The sequence below is a fragment of the Leucoraja erinacea genome, chromosome 29 (genome assembly GCF_028641065.1).
Source record: "Leucoraja erinacea ecotype New England chromosome 29, Leri_hhj_1, whole genome shotgun sequence".
NCBI classification, from domain to species: Eukaryota; Metazoa; Chordata; class Chondrichthyes; order Rajiformes; family Rajidae; genus Leucoraja; species Leucoraja erinaceus.
This window is the reverse complement of record NC_073405.1, coordinates 13,200,026-13,225,796: the sequence shown is the minus strand read 5'-3', so window position 1 is coordinate 13,225,796 and position 25,771 is coordinate 13,200,026. Positions and strand designations below refer to the sequence as shown.

The 25,771-nt window shown below is 43.9% G+C and overlaps 1 protein-coding gene across 1 annotated transcript in view; it reads right to left on the bottom strand.

Annotated features, from left to right (window-relative positions):
- LOC129711184 (A disintegrin and metalloproteinase with thrombospondin motifs 6-like) overlaps positions 1–13,456 on the bottom strand; it is a 187,662-nt gene extending 174,206 nt beyond the window's left edge. The window contains exon 1 of the mRNA XM_055658645.1: positions 13,304–13,456. The gene's annotated coding sequence lies outside the window, so the exon portion shown is untranslated. The remainder of the gene's footprint in view (positions 1–13,303) is intronic.
- Positions 13,457–25,771: the final 12,315 nt, after the last annotated feature.

Here is a 25,771-nt window from a genome sequence, read left to right as displayed (position 1 = left end):
ATTCACCTCAAGCCCCACAACCATCTACAAGGCAAGTTAAGAATCTAATGGAATACTTTCATTCTGTTTGAATGTGTGTAGTTCCAACACTCTGGAAATTGGATTTAATCCAGGACAAAGTGCACTTGACTGACACCATATCCAGAATCTTAAACATTCATTCTTGAGCATTGGTATCTATAAAATACTCTGCATACAGCACGGAAACAGGCACTTCAGCAAAACTCGTCCATCCTAACCAAGATGCCCCATCTGAGCTAGTACCTTTAGCTCATATCGCTTTAAATCATTCCTATCCATGTAGCTGTCTAAATGTATTTTAAATGTTATTATTGTACCCGCCTCATCTACCTCCTCTGCTAGCTTATTCCATATACTCACCACCCACTGAGTGAAAAAGTTGTCCCTCAAATTCCTGTTAAATCTTTCACGTCTCACCTTTAACCTATATCCTTTGGTTTTGGCCCTTTCTTGGCCCTTGAAACCTTTGGTTCTTGGCCCTTACGGAGAGTCGGTATGTCAAAGAGGACTCTCTCAAACTTCTACAGGTGCACAGTGGAGAGCATGCTGACTGGTTGCATCGTGGCTTGGATCGGCAACTTGAGCGTCCAGGAACGGAAAAGAATGCAGAATGTTGTGACCACTGCCCAGTCCATCATCGGCTATGACCTCCCCATCATTAAAGGGATCTATCGCAGTCGCTGCCACAAAAAGGCTGCCAATATCCACAAGGACCCACACCATCCTGGCCACGCACTCATCTCTCCGCTGCCATCAGGTAGAAGGTACAGGAGTCCAAAATCTGGTACATCCAGGTTCAGGAACAGCTACTTCCCCACAGTCATCAGGCTATTAAACTTGCCATTAAACAAACTGAACTATAACAGCCTATTGCACTGTTTATTTATGTGTATATATATATGGTCTATGCTATATAGACACACGGAACTGTTCTATATTTATGCTTACCATACTCTGGTGTGCTGCAGCAAGCACAAATTTCATTGTCCTATCTGGGACACATGACAATAAACTCTCTTGACGCGACTTGACTTGAATCCCCTACCCTGGGTAAAAGACCTGCACATTCACCCTATCAATTCCCCTCATAATTTTACACCAATCATTCAGCCTCCTGCACTACAAGGAATAAAGTCCTAGCATTCCCAATCACAGGCCCTCAAGTCCTGGCAACATCCTCAGAATTCTTATGTGCATTCTTTCCAGCTTAATGAGATCCTTCCTATAGCAAGGTGACCAAAACTGTACACAATACTTTGTGCGGCCTACGAACAACTTGTACAACTGAAAGTTCCAACTTCCATACTCAATACCGTGACTGATACGGCCAATGTATCAAAAGCCTTCTTCACCGCCCTATCTACCTGTGAAGCAATCCCTGTGTACAGTCCCTTCTACCTGCCATAGGGATACACTTCGGCTATCCTGACTGCAGTCTACATTCCACCCCATGCCGATGCTATGCTTGCATTCCAGGATATACAATAGCCTTGAAACAAAGTACACCGAGTCTTTGTTCATAATAACCGGGGACATCAATCTGATCAACCTCATCAGCGTGCTGCCAAAACATTAACAGTACATCTCCAGCTCAACGAGAGGCCCAAACGCCCTCAACAACTGCTACTCAATCATCAGAAATGCACTGTGGCTAACCTAGATGAATATACCACTGCTGTCACAGACTTTATCAGCAAGTATGTAGAGGATTGTATACCAAAGAAGACAATACATGTATTTGTCTACCAGAAATCATGAATGAATCTCGAGGTCCACCTCTAGGGTCGAGAGGAGAGCTCTTCAGCGGGTCGTCCACAGAGAGCAGAAGATAATTGGGACACAGCTACCAACCTTGGAAGGCATCTACAGTACACGGTGCCTCAGGGAGGCCATCAGCATTCATAAAGACTCCTCACACCCTTGCAATAGTCTGTTCGAACGTCTACCATCCGGCAGACGTTACAAGGCCTTTTACGCCCGCACCTGCAGACTTAGGAATAGCTTCCCCGGATGGTCACGTCGCACATCGACCCGGCACAGACCAATTTGCACTTTATACTGCTTTAACTGTTTTTCTTTTAATCTTGTTTCTCTGGATGTCTAAATTTTTAGCTAATTAAGTTATTACATCAGATGGAAGTTGCATTCCAAATCTCATTGTACCTCTGTGCAATGACAATAAAGATTTATTATTATTATTATTAGGTGAACTCCAAGTCTGCATCATTCAAGTCAAACGATCCTGAATGGTATAGTCCACCACTGAAAATTATCTGCTTTGCCAGACCAGATGTCACGGCCTCCAAGAAGAGTCGAACGGTATCAGAGCACTCCGCCTAGGCCACTGGGGGGCCGAGATACTGGCTCACAAAAGCTAGCCTCAGAAGTCAGCTATGGGAACGGATCTGCCGTCTCCTTGGCCACAGGGGGCAAATTTGACCAGTTGATGCTCGGAAGTCCCGATGAGCGAGAACGGCCAATTCACCCGGCCTACAGCATTGCTGGCGATAACGTGTCCCTCCCCAAATACATCGATGTATTCTACACTTGCTTTGAACAGAAGGTCTGCGGTGGAATGCCCTATATCCTGGAAAGCAACCTTCCACCATGCCGGTCTCAGGTGCGCCTGTGCCAACGGTTACTGAAGCAGATTTAAGATAAGCTTTCCCAAGAGTGAATCCATGGAGAGCGACTGGTCCAGATGGAGCCCATGGGTTGTTAGGATCTGTGTGGATCATAAAGATATAGCGTGGAAACAGGCCCTTCGGCGCAACTTTCCCACACCAGCCAACATGTCCCAGCTAAACTAGTCCTACCTGCCTACGTTTGGTCCTTATCCCTCCAAACTTGTCCTAACCATGTACCTGTCTAACTGTTTCTTAAACATTGGGATAGTCCCTTGCCTCAACTGCCTCCTCTGGCAGCTTGTTCCATACACCCACCACCCTTTGTGTGAAAAAGTTACCCCTCAGATTCCTATTAAATCTTTTCTCCTTCACCTTGAACCTGGTCCTCGATTCTCCAACTCTGGGCAAGAGATTCTGTGCATCTACCCAATTTATTCCTCTCATGATTTTATACACGTATAAGATCATCCCTCATCCTCCTGCGCTCCAAGGAATAGAGACCCAGCCTACTCAACCTCTCCCTATAGCTCAGACTCTCTAGTCCTGGCAACATCCTCGGTAAATTTTGTCTGAACGCTTTCAAGCTTGGCAACATATTTCCTAGAACATCGTGCCCAGAACTGAACATAATACTCTCAATGTGGACTCATCAACGTTTTATACAACTGCAACATGACCTCCCAACTTCTATACTCAATACTCAGGCTGATAAAGGCCGATGTGCCAAAAGCCTTTTTGAGCACCTTATCTACCTACAACTTGACCTGCAAGGAACCATGCACCTGAACTCCTAGATCCCTCTGTTCTATAACACTCCCCAGAGGCCTACCATTCACTGTATATTTCCTGTCCTTGTTAGACATCCCAAAATGCAACATCGCACATTTCTCTGTGTTAAACTCCATCAACCATTCCCCAGTTGATCAAGATCCTGCTGCAATCTTTCACAACCATCTTCACTATCTGCAAAACCACCCACTTTTGTATCATCAGCAAACTTGCTAATCTTGCCCTGTATGTTCTCATCCAAATCATTGATGTAAATGACAAACAGTAACGGGCCCAGCACTGAACCCTGAGGCACACCACTAGTCCCAGGCTTGCAGTCCGAGAAGCAACCTTCCACCATCACCCTCTGCTTCCTTCCATGAAGATAATTTGCTGTCCATTCAGCAATCTGTCCTTGGATCCCATGCGATCCAACCTTCCAGAGCAGCCTACCATGCGGAGTCTTGTCAAATGCCGTCCTGAAATCCATGTGTACAACTCTGCCCTCATCGACCTTTTTGGTCACGTCTTCATAAAACAAACAAATTTGTGAGACAAGACCTCTCATGTACACAACTATGCTGACTATCCCTAAACCAACCTGACTATCCCTTGCCCATCCAAATGCCTGTATAACTTATCCCTCAGAATACTCTCTAGTAACTTTCCAACTAAAGATGTTAAGCTCACTGGCCTATTGTTCCCAGCATTTTCCCTGTAGCCCTTCTTGAATAGAGGCACAACATTTGCCACCCTCCAGTCTTCCGGTACCTCTCCTGTATTTAAGGACGAATCGTAAATTTCAGCTGGCAGAGGTATTCATAGATATCTTCAACTTCTCACTACAGGTGCACAACCTTTTATCCGAAAGCCTTGGGACCAGACACATGTCGGATTTCGGACATTTTCGGATTTCCGAATGGAAGATTTTTAGCGTAGATTAGGTAGGTAGCGCGGGCGGCTTGAAAAGTCTGGAGCGACTGCCTCCTCCCCGGAGACCGGGGAATCATTGTAAATCATTGCATAAATGTTAGTCAGTTAGTTTGGAGGGACTTTATGTGGTGGTGGTGGTGGGGTGGGTGGGTGAAGGGGTAAAATTTAATTCTTAGTCCCCTACCTGGTCGGCGACTCCCAACATCGCGGAGCTGGGGGCTCCGTCCGGTGGGCGGCGCCGGTTGTAGCTCCGACCCCGGCAACTCGACCCCTGGCTGCGCGGCGCTCCAAATCCAGCGCCGCCCGCAGCCCCCAGCTCCGCGAACGTTGGGAGAAGGCGGCCTCAGCGCCCTGGAGCTTACCGCACAGCGACCCGGTAAGGCATTGCCCGCTTCCCGCTGGTATCCCAGCGCTGCGACGCCGCCGACTCCCAACATTTGTGGAGCCTCGCAGCCAGGGGTAGAGTTGCCGGGGTCGGAGCTACAACCGGCGCCGCCCGCAGCCCCAGCTGGGAGTTGGCGGCCACAGCGCTGCGGAGCTTACTGCACGGCGACCCGGTAAGGCATTGACCGCTCTCCGCCTCTCCGACCAGGTAGGGGACTAAGAATTAAAGAATTAAAGTTTACCCCTTCAAACCCCCCCCCTTCACATAAAAGTCCTCCAAACTAACCGACTAACATTTAAGCAATGATTTACAGATGTTTAAGTGTCTCCCCGGTCTCCGGGGTGGAGGCAGCCGCTACAGTAGTACAGACCTGGGTTGACCGTGGGTCGTTTCGGGTCAAGTTTGGCGCCAAACGCGAGCTTTGGTGTGCAGACAACATCCTGGAAAAAATGGCCGGTTTTCGGAGTTTTTCGGTTTCCGGAACACCGGATAAAAGGTTGTGCACCTGTATTTTATTCAGAGTTGCCCACCTGCTTCAAAAAGCCCAATATCATTCCAATACCGAAGAAAAGTGTGGTAGCCCTTATAATGACTGTCCAATGGTTCGGACATCCACCATCATGAAGTGCTTTGAGAGACTGGTGATACCGCTCTTTAACTCTGGCCTCCCAGCCATGATACACTGCAGTTTGCCTACCATTGCAACCAGTCCACAGCTGATGTTGGCCTTAAACGCATCTCTGGAAAACCTATATAACAAGGACTCCTAAATTAATTGATTATAGCTCTGCCTTTGAAACTATAATCCCATTGACTCATCTACAAACTCTGGACTGAGAAATCAACTCCCCACTGCCACTGGCTGGATCCTCAACTTTCTCACACAGATCTCAATCGTTGAGGATATTTCTTCGGCAATAACTTGCCGGTGCCTGGCGAGGTTGTCTTCCCAGTCCTCTACTACACTCCCTTTACAGTTACGACTGTATGGCCAACTTCAGCTCCAATTTCATCTATAATTTTGTAAATGACACCACCATGGTGGGGCGAATCAAACAATGATCAGACGGAGTACAGGAAGGATATAGAGAACTTAGTGACATGCTGTCAGGACAATAACCTCTTCCTCAACATCAGCAAGATGAAGGAGCTAGTTCTAAACTTCAGGAAGCATTGTGGAGTACATGCCCCAATCAACATCAATGATGTGATGTGGAAATGGTTGAGAACTTCAAGTTCTTTGGTGTTAATATTACCAGCAATCTGTCATGGACCAAACACATTGATGTGGCAGACAAAGGTGGCACGCCACGCCTCAACTTCAGCAGATTTCCAGTGACTCCTACAAACCTCTATAGATGCACCATAGAAAGCATACTGTTGGGTTGCATCACAGCTTAGTTCGGGAATAGCTTTGCCCAAGGCTGCAAGAAATTGCACAATTGTGGATGTTAGCCACAACTACTCTTCCCACCATTAACTCAAAGTTTATATTTCACATTGTCTCAGAAAAGCAGCCAACACAATAATGCATTTTATGTATGGGCGCCTTTCAGGACACTCAAGAACACCTTGCAGTTAAAACAAGTTTATAGACAAATTACAAGTTTACAACAAATTACAGAATTCGGAGAGAGAGCAGCAGCAGCTAGTCGCTCCAGCGTACACGCTCACTTCCGGCAGCCATTTCTCAATTTCTCATTTGCAGCACACCAATAAAAATAAAACACAACACCAAAGAAGAATTTAACACCAAACATAAAAATATCCCCCCCACAATGGTGAGGGAAGGCAGCAAAGTCCAGTCCTTATCCTCTTGTTCAGGGCCTATTTGAGGCCTCCGCAGTCGCCGCAACGGCGGCCCGATGTATCAGGCCCTCTAGCAAGACGATGGAGCTCCGGCATTGAGAGAACACTCTTCAGCGGCTTGGTGTGTCTGGAACGACCTCTTGCTGCCAGAGACCGCAGCTCCCGAAGTCCGCAGGCCGCGCTGGTTGGAGCTCGAACACTGGCGATCTCGGCGAGAGATGTTTACTCAGTGAAACTCAGTGCCGCCCGTGGCTGGACGCTCCCCATGTTGGTCCGCGATGTTGGAGTTGGCGGGCCACAGCACTCCGGCGCTTACCACACGGCGTCCATCGGTAAGGCATCGCCCACTCCACGCTGGTACTACAGCGCTGCGCCGCCGCCGAAGCTGAAGTTCTGGCCGGTCTGGGCAGGAAACGTCGCTCCAGTCCCATTGGTAGGCCGCGAGGAAGGGGCGAAGATGCGACTTGGTGGAAAGCTGCATCTCAGACCAGGTAGGGACTGAGAAAAAAAGTTTCCCCCTTCTCCCCCCCCCGACATAAAAAGATTAGACCTCTAAAACACAACTTTTTAACGCACTAAAAAAAACAAAAAAGGGGCGAAAGGACGGACATCTGCAGGCTGGACAGCCATACTCGATGGCGCCCCCCACTCACACTCATGTCTCACCCCAGTCATTCCTTCTTCTCCCTGCTGCTGTTCGAAAGAAGTCTACAGAAGCTTGAAAGCCGCATCACCAGACGCACAAACAACTTCCTCCTCTCTGTTATCAGGCTTCTGAACACAATTCCTTCCATAAGCTTGGGTACTGTTCTATTGCCCTCCACACCATTAAAGATATTAGTCTTTGTTTATGATGTGCTTCAATGCTGAGAACGATATTCCACACTCCCTATCTTTCCCTTTGGTCTATCTATTGTACGAGTTTGAACTGATTGTATGCATTTATGGTAACATCCGATTTATTTGGATAGCATGCAAAATAAAGGTTTTGACAGAACCTCGATTTAAATTGAGGTTTAAACCTAAAGCACTTTCAGGAAATTGTGTATCTGTACTCCCTCTGGTCTCCAACACTCTTCAGGGCCCTAACATTCACTGTGAAGGTCCTGCCCTAATTTGACATCCCAAAATGCAACACCTCACACTTATCTGCATTAAACTCCATTAACCATGCTTCAGCTCACAAGGTACCGCTGTAATTTTTGATAACCAGCTTCTATGTCTATGATAACACCTACTTTAGCGTAATCGCCAAACTTATTAATTGTGCCTTGCACATTCTTGTCAAAATTGTTGCTATAAATCACAAACAGCAATGGATCTAGGACCGATTTCTGAGCCACAATAGTCACAATCTTATCAATGGCTTTGCAGAAGTCCATATAGACAAAGTCTACAGCCTTGCCCTCACCAATCACTTGCTTACTTCTTAAAAAAAAAAAAAAAATCAATCGGAAACATGGGCAGAGAAATGGCAGATAGAATTTCATCTCACAAGTGTGAGGCATTGCATCTCCTCTTTGAGCAACCCCAATGATCTAGCCTCCAATCGAAAATTCCAAAGATTCCCCACCTCTGCAGGAAGTAGTTCCTACACACCTCAGTTCCTGCAACTATGTCCCCTCATTCAATATTTTCACACTGATGGAAACATTTCAACATTTATTTTGTCAGAAGATAGACACAAAATTCTGAGTAACTCAGTGGGATGGGCAGCGTCGCTGGAGAGAAGTAATAGGTGATATTTCAGGTTGAGACCCTTCTTCAGACTGAGAGTCAGGGGAGAGGGAGACATACAGAAATTGAAGGGTAAGGTGTGAAAACACAGATCAAAGGGGACGATGACAAGGAAAATATAGAATGGTTAATTGTTATCTGAGGGGGAAGGTGACAGAAAGGCATACAATCAGTAAAATGTAATCAGGAGGACAGTGAAATTAGTCAGAAAACTAGGATGGGGGAAGGGACTGAGAGAGAGGGAAAGCAAGGGTTACTTAAAGTTAGAGAAATCAATATTCATACCGCTGGGTTGTAAGCTGCCCAAGTGAAATATGAGGTGCTGTTTCTCCAATTTGCCCTAGGCCTCCGACAGTGGAGAAGGCCTAGGACAGAAAGGTCAGTGTGGGAATGGAAAGGGGAGTTTAACAACTCCTAGTTTAAAAGTTTAGCAACCAGGCGATCACGTAGGCCTAGGTGGACCAAGCAGAAGTCTTCAGCAAAACGATCGCCGAGCCTATGCTTGGTCTCACCAATATATGAGAGTCCACACCTGGAATAGCAATTACAGTAAATGAGGTTGGAGGAGGTGACTATTTTGTCATGCCCCTCAAGATCTTATGTTTCTTTATCACCCCCTATTCTTCTAAACTTAACAGAAAATAAATCAGGTCATAATCGGGCAAAAATCTCTCATCACAGGAATCTGACCACTTTTGTCCAGAATTTGTATTTTGGACAGCCTCCAGTGCTAGTTTAACCTTTCTTAAATAATGTACTGTGCAGTTTTGGTTTCTCAAGTTCTGTAAATGGATGAAATATAATCCATTTTTGATATCAGGCACATGCATACTTATGATTTGAAAATACGAGGGAATGTTTACAAATACACAGGACTAGATGTTAAAAGTCCAAAGTGCCAAATATCAATTTACTCCTGATGGTGATGGGAGCCTTCTGCACTCACCTATGCTCCTCCGACGTTGAGAAAGGCTAGGCAGACACGTCATTGGGGTTATCAAGTGGGCACCTACTTTAATCGACGTTTCACTGATTGAACCCACGACGTCTCCAGTAGGCTCAGCGGTGCATTCTGGCGTCCCAGAACCACCCCCCTCGGCATCTGTCTAGTCGGTTATTTGGGAGACCAAATGGGGTCTTTCCTCTTCAGCCAGAGCCACTGGCTACTCCGCTCTGCCACCCATGATGAACACCTAACCACTTTCTCACGAAAGAGCTGATTGTTCTTCTTGACTCTTGTGAGGGTGATGTCATACATGGTTAGTGGCCACATAAGGCGAGGTAGTAACCCAAACTGCAGGCACCAGATTTTCAGCTTTCTAGGCAGCATGGATCAGATGCCTTCCTCCACTGCTTCTAGAACTGCCTTCTCTCCCGGATTAGGCATTCCATCTCCTTTTGCCGTCTGGACTGGCTTTCCAAAGCTGGTACATTTTCCTTTTTCTCCCTTATTCCATATAGTTCTGCTCCATAGCTATAGATGATGTCCCCCATCTTATCAAGCTTTCTTTCAACTGTACCCCTTACACCCTGCAAGATACGGGTCAGGTCTACATTTATGGTCTCCCATTCTTTCTTCTCCGAGGCTCCAGGCCATTTGACGCAAGGTTTTCTTCCGCTGATCTTTTTCTCCATTGCTGGTTTTCTTGGCTGGATGGGCTCCATATCTTCCTCTGCCTGCGTAACTGTGCTTGTGTTTCCTTCATCAGGGGGGCTGATGCCCTGCGAACATTGATGAGACTCCAGTCGCTGGACTTCATTTGACTTGCTTGACTTCTCAGGAAGTACTTATCAATGTGAGGTCCCCGTTTTCCTTCTCTCAAGCACCCTTTCTTTCCTTGATGTATTTTCAAGCCCTTTGAAGATGTTATTTTCATTATCGTGAAAAACTGTAGGTTCTAGCTTTAGTGACAAAGTGGCTCAACAAAGTCACAGTTTAACTGGTAATATGGTTTATTACCATCTCAAGTATTGTTTAAAATGGCTACATGGACCACCTCAAGGCTGCATGCTCAGCCGACTGCTCTACTCATTCTACATTTCTGACTTTATAGCTGGACACAGTTCCAACTCCATCTTCAAATTTGCCGACTACGACACTGTTGTTGGACAAATTACAGATGACGATGTCATAGTATAGGAGAAAGATCGATCAACTGTCCAAGCGATGCCAGAACAACAACCTTGATCAATGTCAATACAACCAAGGAACTGACAATTGAATTTGGAAGAGGAAGGTCAAAGATCAACAAATCTGCCTTCATCAATGGGACGGTGGAGGAGAGAGTCAAAAACATAACATTTGTGAATGTGCATATCTCTGAAGATCTGTCATGGGCCCCACACATTATTGCAATCACAATGAAAACCCATAAACACCTCTACTTCCTAAGAAGATTGAGGAGTTTTAGTACATCAACAAATACTCTCTTGATCTTTTACAGGTGTACAGAAGAGAGCATATTGAATGGTTGCATCATGGCCTGGTTCGGCAAACCGAACACCCCGGAATAAAGAAAATTCCAAAAGTAGTACACACTGCCCAGTCCATAATGGGTACTAACCTCCCCACCACCAAAGGGATCTAGAGGAGTTGCTGCCTCAAAAAGGCAGCCAGTACCATTGGAGACCCACACCACCCTAGTCACACTCTCATTTCACTTCTACCATCGGAAAGAAGCTATCGGAGCCTGAACCTTCAAATAAGTTCCAAACTACATAGATTTGGGGGCATTGTTTTTGTCTTTGCACTATTATTGTTTGTTGTTTATTATGGTGTTTACAGATTACTATGTTTATAAATTTGTTGTGCTGCTGAAAGGAAGAATTTCAGTGTTCCGTTTCGGGACATATGGCAATAAAACACTCCTGACACTCTTGACTCCCTCGTGACTCTTGACGTGGCAATGCCTGGTACCTTGCATTTTTTGTTTTTACATGTCATTACTTCTTTCCTTTATACTCCAATGCAAGGGCAAAGCAATTCTATTCTTGCCTTCCTAAAACAAAATGATCATTATGAGGATCATTTACTTTTGTTATTGCTGAACCAGTACTTTAAAATCCATTAACTATAGTAGTGATTAAAAGTGAATTTCTCTTTGACCTGGGTGTTGCTTTGGTTTATTATTCTTGGTCAAGTTGAACGCAAAAGAAAGCTGTGCCTCACAGTTTTTGCTCATGTTCATTAGTCCATTTCTGACGGAGTAGGAGGCAACAGAACAGCATCAAACAAATAAGAAAGCTCTTTTCTTGAACTGCATGCCATTGTATTCATACATTTTTTAATTAAAAATGGGCAAATTATGGATCAGAATACTTTAAGCTGAACAATTATATCTAGAGAGAGCTAATTATCCAATATTTGCAAGACATGGGGAAAACAGAGGAAGAATTTTGTACAGACAGAATAAGTTTTCCATCCAAGAAACCTGGCACATAGAAACAATTCTGTTTAATTCTGGAGTATTTGATTTCTATGTGCCATATAAAACAATCCAAACACACTTAAATAATGAAAATGCTAAAATAAGACTTATGAAGAAAAAAATAATCTAGACATAATTATGCAGTACAACGGGAATGATGATTTGAACACTAATTAAGAAGAGCCACTTAATTTGGCCCTAGCTAATTGAATGTCATTTCCAAGTGGAATTGTGGATATACTGTAGAGTATTCAATATTGGCTACATTTTAAGACTGACACCTTGAATAACCTTTTGTTATAAGCATTTGGCCACAAGGTCAGAAGCACAGAACCCCCTTGGATATCTAATTTCCAAACGCTGGTAACTGTTACAGCCAGTTAAAGATGAACTCATTACACTTGAATCTCATTGACATAAAAACATAAATAAATTACTATCTAGTCAAGCACATTGCAGAACGATTTAGAAATCATATTTGAAAAACCCCAAAAAAAGCAGACATTGAAAAATTTGTACAAAATTATCATAATGGTAAATAACTTGGAACAACACATTTACAGACAAAACTGTGTTAAGTCGCAGCTGGTGGCTGGCAGCCAGCTGTATCTGAAGGTAATGGGGAGCAGATGGAGAAATAATTTGTCTGAAAAGGCAAGTTCCAAGAGGCCTAGAGAATGAAATGGAAATTGAGCTTTTTTTTCTGTATTTTTATGGAGATGTGCAGTGATCTTCGAATCTAATCATTTGCTTCATCGTTCATGCAACAAGCTTCTGCTGATGGGCTTCTTCAAAATCTGCCTTTCAAAAATGTCTATAGCCTTTATTTGATCTTTTTGTTTGTAAACCTTGAAATCTTTGAAATGCATCTGGTTTAAGCACGTTTAAATACATTTCAATCATTCACATTAATTAATAGATTGTATTTAAAATCAACAATTGTTCATTCATACTAGTTTCCTGTTTTGCAATAGTTATTACATGCTAGAATAATATCCTTAACGGAACAAAAATGCACCCTTAGCTCTTTAGAAACATTTCGGCAGTGGTTTCATATACAATGTATAAAAAATCCTCCTCGACCTATTCCCAGACAGGAGTATGAAATGTTTGGCACAAGCTAAACTTGACCCAGACTACTTGGCTTGAGGCCATTCAGCGCTTGCCGGTCGCCTGAACGCATTTGCAGAATTACAAAATGTGAATACTGCTCTATTTAGGGTTTGTTGAGTTTTTTCCGAGTTCAAGAACTAACGAGCTTTGATTAACTTCGAGAATTAATTAACAGAACCGTTGTACAATGCTGGCGACAAATGTAGTGTTTAAAATGCGCGAACCCCCGGTATCAAAGGCACCTGTATTCCTTTTTGAGAGAAGCGTGGCATGGGTTTTGAATCTCTATATCAACCAACTGACATCAATGCACGGAATGCAGAACCGAAATAACAGCAGACCGTCTGATGTTACAATATATTTTCAAAAAATAACCCCACAGTAGGCAGCAGACAAGACGCCGGGTTTATCTGCGTTCTGACAAGGTAAAGTCTGACAGGATGCTGCCCGGGCATTGACTCGCACAGCGCGGCATACTCCACCTTTCCGGCGGCTCTTGGGTCGAAGCTTTTCCTCACTGCCTCACGCCGACCGCTCGCAGGGCCGCTTCCACGGGTCGGTGGGTCAGGATCGGCGTCGCTCCTCTCACATCCCCAAGCCCTGACAACCGCCTTCAAATAGACCAAGCAGCACATGCGGCGTGATGACGTCAAACGGGGCGCACCGGAGGCTTGGCGGATCGCCAGCTCTCTGCGCGCGGTATCAGCCGTGCCCTCGAGGTGCCAACTTTGGGCTCGCAGAATCAACCGTGCCCGCCCGAGGTGCCAACAGTGGGGCCACAGTCCTGGGCGCGAGAGGCCACAGCTTTCTTCGCGTGGGGCCAGCAGTGGGCACGCGGGATCAACGTGCCCTCGAGGTGCCAATTGCGGGACGCTGGATCAATCGTTGCGCGTGGCGCCAACTGTCGGCGCGCGTGTCCACAGTTCTGGGCTCGCGGGCCCACAGTCCTGGGCGCGAGGGGCCACGGCGCTCTTCGCGCCGTTCACCAGTGGGCACGAGGGATCAACCGTGCCCGCTCGCGGCCAACTGTCGGCGCGGGCCATCGTTATGGACGCGCGCCTGCAGCTCGGCAGGACTTTGGCTGAAAGAAAATTACCCTCTATTCCTCTGAGATTGCCATTATTTCTTATTATAATCCAATTCAATAACAAGGCATATAAAGAAGCTCTGGCTCGGCAACGCGTGAACTTGGCTGTCCTGCACGGGATGCGGCTACGACCATCTGCCTTGAGTTGATGTAGGGCCCGGGACCCCGGGTGTGCCCGACGACCCCAGGATGGGAGGATTGGAGCTTGCGAACACTGTAAGACCCACACCCAAGTGCAACCTCACGGCCTCATCAGTCCAATTTCTCTCAACTTATATGTTGACAAATTAGGGGGGGGGGGGGGGGGGGGGGGAGGGTTGCATCTTTTAGGATCGACAAGGTGCCGAGGATGGCATGAGGGAACGGCTGAGTGGGACAGAGGGTTCGCAGCCTCAGCCGCTACCTGGTTTGGGGTTGGACCAAGTGAGTGGTTGGGATGGGAAGGGTAATTGGTGACCAGGTAAGTGCCAGGAGCAGAGGTTCTGGGGGGGGGGGGGGGGGGGGGGGGAGATGAGGGGGGTTACTGTCATCCGGGTGGGTCAGTGTTTAACATTGGGTTGATCTTGGGGGATTATCAGTGGGTGTCAGTGCCAGGTTCATCGAGAGCACCAAAGGATGCTGAGAGGGTGGAAGAGGCTAAAACCAGGGTTAGTTAGGAGACAGATCAAAGAGTCAGAAAGATGGTCAGTACAATGGGACTGTAGGATGAAAGGTAATTATGGGGCCAGTGGTTTCTCTATCCAGGGCTGCATCATGAAGGTTGTCCCAGGATTCTCCAACAATAAATGTACCTGGGACAATATGGTTTAATTCTCTCAGCAATGAAGAAGTGTGGAAACCACAACAGATAAGACATGGATAATTCGGGCTGAAAGGCTGATTTTAATGCTGTATAGCTTGAAATGCCAGCACGTGTTGGATTGAATTTGCAGAGTGATGAAAAATGACCTGTAATTGTTATTGTGCTTCATTCTGTGGTAATTAACTGAATGGCAGAGCACTGAAATAGACAGCATTATGTGATCTGATTTCTCAAAATCTTATGAAAGATATGAAACCATGATATAATTCCACTGTATAAATCTCAGCATGATGAGTATTGCTATCTGGAAGCAACATCACAACTCAGGGGTTTAAACAAAAACAGATCTGTAGGTATCCAAAGACTGAAAATTCTTGAGGGCAGATGATGGGTGGAAAGAAAACCGAGCCTCTATCTTAGATGTAAATATGCTTGACATTAGTAGGTGAGTCTAGGACAACAGGCCACAGCCTCAGAATAAAGGAACGTACGTTTAGAAATTAGATAAGGAGGAATTTCTTTAGTCAGAGGAATTCAATGACACAGAAGGCTGTGGAGGCCAATGGATATTTGTAAGGTGGAGATTGATAGGTTCTTGATTAGTAACAATATCAAGGGTTATAATGAGAAGGCAGGAGAATGAGTTGAGAGGGAAAGAGAGATCAGCCATGATTGAATGGCACAGTAGACTTGATGGGCCGAATGGCCTAATTCTGTTCCTACAACTAATGAACTTATGACTTCATCCCACAGCAAACCATCAGTAATGTCCTTGGTGCCACCCCAGCCCAGCAAAGGATAGACAAGGCCACCTGATCACTAAAAAGTATGTTGTTTCTAGAACAGAAAATATACAAGCTGTAGTACTAAAATGGAGCAGAGAAGAATTCTGGTTTGAATTCATGTCCTTCATTGCTTTGTCTGAGAAGACAAAAACCTCAGAGTGTCAGAATCAAACTACAAGAAAGAGGAGAAGTTCAATTGCAGTAATTACACAGGAGTCATCCTGCTGTCATCCATAGGGGAAGTCCTTCCATCGGTTTGAGAAGAATTAAACTCACAGGATATTTGAGTGCAGTGGAGTCATTACTTAATGGGAAATTGAAACAGATAACTGCTCATGCATAGAGCATCTTCATAAGCACCAAGGCATGTGCAATCAAGCAGTCAAGGAGACGATGGAAATACTCTGCATGGCTTAGAATATTCTTTCTCAAGGTAGATGATCGTGATAATATTACTTGAGTAGTCCATCTTATCATTGGAGACATACAGCTTACTAATCTAATAGTTCCAAGCCAGAGATAGAAGTAAAATTGCAGAATTACTTCAATTAGGGAGAATGTTGATGTGCCTTCCCGGGCCCCCATAGCCCCTGATGATATTACAATCTCAGTCACAGAGGCCGATGTCAGAAGATCCTTCAGAAGCGTGATCTCTCGGAAAGCATTTGGACCCAATGGTTTACCTGGTTGTATTCTTAAAACCTGTGCAGGCCAACTGGCTGGAGTTTTTGCAGACATCTTCAACCTCTCAAAAGCAAAGGTGGGTCATCCATCCTGAAGAGCAATGCTGACATCAATTCTAGATGGAGGGAGCACTTTGAAGATCTTTTGACAGGAATATGATCAACAGCATTCCAAAGCAGTCCATTGACGACTCCCTAAGCATAATACCATCACTTGAAGAAGTCAAGGAAGCCATCAAAACCTTGAAAAACAACAAGGCAGCTGGACTCAACGGAATACCAGCCGAGGTCTACAAAATTGGAGGTAACCTGCTCCATTACCAACTGCATCAACTTCTCATCAAGATCTGGATAAATTAAGACGTACCAGGAGACTATAAAGACTCAGCAATCGTTACCATCTACAAAAGGAAAGGCGATCGATCTGACTGCGGAAACTATTGTAGAATTTCCCTATTAGCAACAGCAGGCAAGGTCCTCGCCCGCATCATGAACAACCAACTCAAGCCTTTAGCTGAGAAGATCCTTCCGGAGGCACAAGCGGGTTTTAGACCATCACGTGGAACAGCCGACATGTTCTGCACAATGCGTCAACTACAAGAAAAATGGTGTGAACAACTTCAACCTTTGTACATGGCATTCATCGACCTCACTAAGGCCTTCGATTCAGTATCAAGGGAACTCTTATGGGATGTCCTACCTACCTATAGATGTCCTGACAAGTACATTCAAATCCTGAGACTCCTCCACGATGACATGCTTGCCACAGTCATAGCCAGCAACAGCAACTGTGAGCCGTTTCAAGTCAGATCAGGAGTGAAACAGGGATGCGTGACGGCCCCAACACTGTTCACCATCTTCATTGTGACAACCATCCAAATCATCAAGGATGACCTACCCCCAGGAATTGAAATCGTCTACAGAACAGATGGCAGACTTTTCAATCTTGCCCCTCTCAAGTCCAAAACTAAGACATCCATGAGCTTCCTCATCGAGTTCCCGTACGCAGACGACAACTGTGTTGCAGTTCACTCAGAAAATTATCTGCAACAGATCCTGACTGCCTTCAACAGTGCATACAAGAAACTTGGACTTACCATCAACTCCAAGAAGACTCAGATTATCTACCAATCATTACCAACTGAGACAAATTGGAAAGAACCATCAATTCAACTTGGTGAAATAACCCTGGAAAATGTGGATCACTTTCCATACCTTGGAAGTCATCTCTCCTCCAATGTCGACCTTGATGATGAGATCCAACATTGTCTTAAATGTGCTGGAACAGCTTTTGGACGTCTTCGAACAAAAGTCTTTCAAAATCAGGACATCCGAACAGACACCAAAATGTTAGTGTACAAGGCAGTGGTGATTCTAATGCTCCTGCATGCATCAGAAACCTGAACAACATACCGATGCCATCCGAAAACACTTGAAAAGTTCCATCAACGATGTCTTCGAAGCAGCTTAAATATCAGCTGAGAAGACAGAAGAACCAATGTCAGCGTGCTGAATGAAGCAAAAACATCTAGCATTGAAGCCTTTGTCATCAAGAACCAACTAAAATGGATCAGTCATGTTGTTCAGATGGAAGACGAGCATCTACCATAGCAAACCTACTCCCAGCTTAAAGAAGGCAAACGTAAAAGAGGCGGACAAAAGAAAAGATTCAAAGATGCCTTAAAAGCCAGCATGAAGAAATGTGAAATCAATGCCAAGGACAGGAAACTATGGTGAACAATCATCCAAGAAGGAACAGCGACCTTCAAAGCCAATATGCACAGAATTAGACGAAAAGAGAAGAAAACGGAAAGAGAGGCAGCAACAACCAAAGCCCGATCTGCCATCTGGAATTACCTGGCCTGAATACCAAAGATCTTTCAAAGCCAGGATTGGGCTCAGAAGTCACCTGAGAGTCCATAAAACAATGGAACGTAGACCATCATCCTCGACCTCGAGCGATAGCCATGACAATAATTAAGGACTGAGGTTCCCACCTGCTTTAAGAGGGCATCAATAATCCTGAAGCCCAAGATGAATAAGGTGACATGCCTCAATGACTACCTACCAGTTGCACTAATATCCATGGTGATGACATGCTTTGAGATGTTTTCATGACGCATCTCAACTCCTACCTCAACAAGAACCAGGCCATATTACAATTTACCTACCGCCACAGCCGGTTAACAGAGGATGAAATCTCCCTGGCTCTCCATTCTGCACTGGATCACTTGGACAATAAAAAACGCATATGTCAGGTTGTTGTTCATAGATTACATAGTTCAACACAATCATCCCCTGCAAACTGGTTACCAATACTGGCACCCTGCGGGATTTCCGGGAACGCTGGGCACAGCGGGGGGCTAAATGCATCCTTGACAAGGATTGTAACATAGCTGTGTAGTAGTTTATTTAGTATATTTGTTTGTCTTGTATTATGGTGGTGGGTTCTGTTTTGTTTTATTATGTTGTAAATATTATTTATTTACCATCCACCAGGGGGTGCCGCACGATTTTCATCTTTTTTTTTGTTATTTTTAGTGTGTTTTAAAAGTTTGTGTTAATGTTCGCTGGTTTGTTTTATGTAGGGGGTGGGGTCAGGGGAAACTTTTTCAAACTCTTACCTTGCCGGAGATGCAATTGTTTTCTGGATCGTATCTCTGGTCGGACTGCGGCCTGACATCATGGAACTGGAGGCTTTGCATGGGACTGACTTTGAGCCCCACCGCGGTTGACTTATCATCGGAGCCGATTCCTTGCGTGGGATCGATACTCCAACCGCGGCCTGCGGACTTTAACATCAAGGAGCTCGCAGTCTTGGGTTGAGACTGACGCCAGGAAGCTCCAAAGCCGCACAACGTTCGAATAGCCCCGACTCGGGGTCAGATCGCCCGGGGGAGCTGAGATTCCCCCCGATGCAGGAGCTTGATCGCCCCAACAAGGAGGCCCGCCGCCGGCTACGGTAGTAAGATCGTCCCGTCAACGGAAGGTGAGAGTCCCCCGACCGCTGGAGAACAAAGAAGGGAGAGATTGAACTTTTTTCGCCTTCCATCACAGTGAGGAATGTGGAGGTGTCACTGTGGTGGATGTTTATGTTAAAATATATTTTGTGTGTTCTGTTGCCTTTTATTGGTATGACTATGGAAAATGAAATTTCTCGAATGTTGCAAAACATACTTGGCTAATAAAATATGATAATGATTATTTTTAATAATTGAATAATGTTTTGATTTTTTAAAAATGGTTACCAAGTTCACGGAACTGGCTCTTTGTGCATCCCTCTGCAACTGAATTCTCAACTTCCTCATCAACAGGCTACAGTCTACGAATTGGCAGCATCACTTCCTCCTTGATCACAATTAACACAGGAGTACTTCAAGGCTGCGTCCTAAGCCCTCTGCTCACTCACTGCTCATTCATGACTGTAGCAGTGCGCAGTTCTAACTCCATCTTCAAATTCACCAATGACACTACCAATGTTGGACAAATTACAGATGATGATAAGTCAGAGCATATGAGGTAAATCAATTGACTGGTGAACCAATGCCAGAGCTACAACCTTACTCTCAACATCAGTAATATCAATTGTTGACTTTGGAAGGGGAAGGTCGAGGATCCACAAACCTGTATTCATCGAGTGTGGGAGACAGTCAAAAGCTTCAAATTCCTGGGCATGTATAACTCTGAAGATCTGTCCTGGACCCACCACATTGCTGCAACCATAAAGAAAGCTTATCATCGCCTCAAATCATTGCCTCTATTTTCTTAAAAGATTGAGGAGATTCAGTATGTCAACAAATATTCTCTTAAATTACCACAGGTGTTTTTAATAACTTTAAATACATTCTGAACTACATAGACTTGGGAGCATTGTTTTTGTCTTTGCACTATTGTTTGTTTATTTATATTTATACTGATTACAGGGTTCTCGCTTAACTTTTTTTCCCTGTTGCCAGCCGGGCAACCTAGGCAGCTTTTTAGGTTGCCAAATGCCAGTTTAGGTGGTCATTTAAGACGGCTTGCATGACACGTACGATAATGTGCTCGGACAAAGTGCGTAGTTACCAGTCAGAATTATGTAGGTATGTTACAAAACCTACCTGAATCGTGGCTGAGCATCTGCCCTACCCCGTGTGCGCGATTTTGGCGCTGTTTAGAGAGGGCGGGTTTAAAACGCGATTTTTACTAGGCTGTTGCAATCGAAAATGTTCAGCCTAGTAAATCATTAACGGAAAATCGCTGAAAGACCCCGTCGCAAAAGGTATTATTAGTTTTTATGGCCTTGTATAATAGTTATAGTAGTTTAAAAATCACTCTCTAAACTCGCAACCTCTCGCAGCTCCAGGGTTTTATAAAGCAAACAATTAAAGGTATGTACCTTATTTTTACATTAAATGGGGCTTCTTAAGAACCCTGTATATAAAGTTTTCTATAGCGAGTAGTTCATTTTGGGCTCTTTATATCCCACAGTATTTTTCTGGGCACTTGAGGGCACAAATCCACTGCAATGTGAACGTTCTAAACCAGCGCGTTCACAGGAACCCACTAGAAAGCTGATTTAAATTGACTTTAATTTACAGCAATTGAACACTAAATTCCTTCCATTTGGCCTATAAATTGATGTAAATGAGATTTAAAAATCATGTTTTATTGTGAATATTATTTGGACACTTGGGCTATTTAAAAATGTTAATCATTTATTAAGAAATGGATAGATGTTTAGATCTAGTAATTGAAGTTTGAAATTAGCTACAATTGGGTAACTAACTAATTATATGCTTTAATTTCAGGTCATCCAAGTAAGATTATTTTATATTTGTTTCAGAATGCTTCAATCTATGATAACTGAAAATTTCATTCAGTTCTCTTAATTTTTAAGAAGGTTATGGGCTTTTGACTGTCCACGATCACAGCTTTTTTGTTATGTCCATAGAAAATCAATAGGGAACAAGATGCTAATTTCCGAGTATAAAAATGGCCATAACTTTTTTATTACTTGAGATATGAAAGTGAATTAGGTGTCAGATTAAACTTATTGTTATGCTTTATCTTATGGGATAAATTGCAGACTTGATTTTTTAAATCTCAAAATTTTGTAACATTGCTAAATTATGGTCAATGAAGCATTCACATATTATTTCTGCTTCAAATAAAGTCACAAACTAAACATATTCACCAATCAAGACATGATATATACCACAATGACATGCAGCAAAATTACAATATAGTATCTCATCTCCTTTTACACGTTGCAAAGAATACAATTTCTATTATTTCTTTCCACTTCCAAACAAAATTCTGGTTGGATTAGTCAGCGTATCATCAACCTCAGTGAGACCAAGTGCAGGCTTGGCGATCGCTTTGCACAACACGTACACTCAGTTCGCAATAACCAACCTGATCTCCCGGTGGCTCAGCACTTCAACTCCTCCCATTCCGAATCCGACCTTTCTGTCCTGGGCTTCCTCCATGACCATAATACAGAAAAGTTCACTGTGTCTATATACCGTAGACCATATATATATACACAATAAATAAACAGATAAAATGCAATAGGCTGTTATTTTTCAGAGTTTGGTGGTGGTGTTTAAATTCTGTTTAAATTCCATTTTTAATATTTTTGGAGGGCCAGGAAACCAAGAAGCAAGAGTTTCTCCAGGGAGTTACTCCAGTTCCATCGAGTGCTTCTGCGTTGGTTTTCAGCGGTCGCGGCGAGTGGACTGCAATGGCAGCCGGATCTCCCACCATCCAAAGGGAGGAGAAAGTGGCCAACGCCGACCTGTTGCAGTGGCAGTGCGCATGTGCAGGGCGGCACATGCGCACAACCACGGCCAATGATGTGCTGGCCAAAGATCCTCGCTAGAGGATCTTTGGTGCTGGCCGTGGTTGTGTGCATGTGTAAGGCGGCCTGCCGTGCCGGCGGACGAGGAGACCCGAGACACAGACAGCGAGCAGAGACCCGAGACATGGACACGGATAGCTGGCGGAGACGGGGAGTGACAGAGCGAGAAAGATAGAGAGGGGGCCCGCTCAGAATTAAACGAGAGTTGTCCCAGGTGCTTTCCAAGCCGGGCAAAATGGCATGGCTTTTAGTTTGCCCCGCAGGACTGGGTTGCCATTGGCAACCGGGCAACTTCTAATTTTGAGCCCTGCATTTTTGTTGTTTATTAGGGTGTTTACTGAGTACTGTGTTTGTGCATTGCAGTACTACTGTATATACTATACTGTTGTGTTGCTACAAGTAAGAATTTCATTATTCCGTTTTGAGACATATGACAATAAAGTACTCTTGACACTTTAACTCTGAGTTATGAGAGAGCTCTAACCCTACCCTCTAATGCATGAGGTATTTGGAAAACCAGAGAAAGAGTTAATAACTACCTTGTTGCAATGAAAGATCTACCCTAACATTGCCACGTTTGGTGATTTTTTTAAATATGCATTGTAGGATAGATTTGTGCTTGGGCTAAATGACAAATGGATCTATTCCATGTGGTTGGATGTCTCTCAGTGTGTCTGACTTGCAAAATTTCAACCTTGATGGAAGTGCAGTGAAAAATGTGATGGAATTTTGTCGATTACCAGGCACAAACATTATGGTAGTTTTTATTTTGAAGGCAGTAACGAATACCCTATTCTTGAAACAGGGTCAACACTGTGTGTGAAAATTCCTGTGATAGAAATAATGGCAGCCATTTACCACATGCCCTTTACTTTAAGCAGACTAAGTGTGATTTGTGCCAGAAGACATTTTAAAGTCATGGTATTGCTCAGTGTTTATATGGTAGAAATGCAGACTGACAGAGCTGTGGATTGTTCTATCACAGAAAAGGTTACAGCAAGAAATTTAGCCTTCTACTCATTGCGTCACATGCATGGAAAGAAGCTGTTTCTCTACAGAGGTACAGCAACTATTCATCCCCATTCACACTAATGCTATTCTTCTGACATTCCCATCAACATCATCAAATTATACCCTTCACCAACATTCTAGGGAACACTAGAGTGGCACACTAACCTTCCAACCTGAGATGTGGGAAGAAACCAGAGCAGCCTGAAAGCCAACATGGTCACAGGGGTCATGCCAGCTCCATATGGAAAGCACTCAGAGGTCAAAATTGAAGCAGTTGTTGGAGCTTTGAGGCAGCAGTTCTACCAGTTACATCACTGTGCTTCCCTGATAATTTGATTCCCCTGGCAGAATATAGTTAGTTTCAAGACCTACTTAGGTGAAGCATTGGAAATACTGGGGCAAATAAATTTGTTATGTTGTCCAACAATTAGAAATGTCAATAATTTAGCTAACTAAACTTAGTAACTGACATTACAAGGCAAGGATTACCTAAACAGACTAAATCTCAGTTGGAAAAATACATTGAACATTTATACCGATATTTTGAAATTACATTTGGAAACGTGCAAATACAGAAAATTATTTAAAGATGCATGCATTGCCATTATTGCTGCAAGGCACGGAGGCTTGAAAGCTGATGTCAAACTGTATACAGTAAACGTCAACCAGTGCCATAAACACAAAAAGCAAGGTGGAACAAGAGCTGGACAAATTAAAAAGAGTTCAAATATAAACGAGTGATAATGAATGCATGCCACAATTAAAGTATTTTCCAAATGAAAATAAAGGACACGCTGGAAATCTGAAATTTTAAAAAGCAGTTCAAGCTGGATCAGGCAGCGTTAGTGGAAAGAGTAACATAGTCAATATTTCATGTTGAAGACTTCATTGTAGTGTCCAAGGCAGGTGGATTATGGAGCAACTATGAATTATAATGCCATTCAATAAGATCATGGCTGCTCTTTTATCTCAGTCATGTTTCTGCTCTCGCCTCCTATTTTTGATTCCTTTAATATCCAAAAATATATCAATCTATGTATTAAACATATTCGAAGGTAGACACAAAATGCTGGAGTAACTCAGCAGGACAGACAGCATCTCTGGAGAGAAGGAATAGGTGACATTTTGGGTCAAGACCCTTCTACATACATATTCATTGAGTGAGCCTTAGCCCCCTTGGGTAGTGAATTTCAAAGATTCACCACTATATGTGTGAAAAACCCCCATCTATATTCTGAATTGTCCATGGTTCTAGATGCTCCAGCCAGGGGAAACGCATACCTTTTCTACAATTAACAACTAATTTATTGTACTTTTTCCCCCAGTTCAAATGATTAATTTTCAACCTGAAATATTAACTGTTTCTTTTTGTACGAATACTTCCTGACATGCTGAATGATTTCACTATTTTCTGTTTTTATATCAAATTTTCAACCTGCAGTTTTTTTCCCCAAAACATGTACCTTGCTAAGTCTCATAAGAATTCTGTATGTTGCAACTAGATTACCTCCCACTCAGCTTAATGTCTGCTTAATCTCTTTACATCCATCCTAACACTCCATCCCAAAAATTAATCTGGTGAACCATCGCTGCAGTCTCTATATTGCAAATATATAATTCTTTGGCAAACCCAGATGCACTTTCAAGAGGGCCCTATATAATTGCAATAAGATACTGTATCTATTATATTCAATTCATTTTGCAATAAATCCCATTAAATGTTACATTAAATGTATCATTCCCAGGTTTGAGGGTGACACAATGTGTGAGCTGCGAGGAGGATGATATGAGGATGCAGGGTGACTTGGATAGATGGGGTGGGCAGATGCATGGCAGATGTTCTATAATGTGGATAAATGTGAGAGTATCCACTGGTGACAATAACAAGAAGACAGATTATTATCTGGTGTAGGAAAGAACTGACGCTGGTTTAAATCGAACGTAGACACAAAATGCTGGAGTAACTCAGCGGGACAGGCAGCATCTCTGGAGAGAAGGAATGGGTGATGTTTTGGGTCGAGACCAGACTTCTTCAGATGATCTGAATGTGTCAGATTAGGAAAAGGGGAGGTGCAACAAGACCTGGGTGTCCTTGTACATCAGTTACTGAAAGGGGGTTAAGGAAAGGGCATTCACGTTGCGGCCTTGTTTCCACCAATCGTTCCACCACCACGCACAAGCGCAAGACGCCATTGTATGCAGATGCCCAGAAGTGTGTTCAGCTCTGGCTGAACAATTTCTAATCTTGTGATGTGGACTCGGTAAGAAGAAGTCACTGAAAATAAGCATGAGGGTACAGCAGACAGTGAAGAAAGCAAATGGCATGTTAACCTTCATAGCAAGAGGATTTGAGCAAGGAGGTCCTACTGCAGTTGTACAGGGCCCTGGTGAAACCATACCTTGAGTATTGTGTGCATTTGAGGAAGGACATTCTTGCTATTGAAGGAGTGCAGCATAGGTTCACCAGGTACATTTTTGGGATGGCGGGACTGATATATGATGAAAGAATGGATCGTCTAGGGTTATATTCATTGAAATTTAGAAGGATGAGAGGGTATTTTACAGAAACATAAAATTCTTTAGGGATTGGACAGGCTAGATGAAGCAAATATGTTACCGATGTTGGAGGAGTCAAGAACCAGAGGTCACAGTTTAAGAATAGGCGGTAGGCCATTTAGGACTGAGATGAGGAAAAACTGTTTCACCCAGAGAGTTGTGAATCTGTGGAATTCTCTGCCAC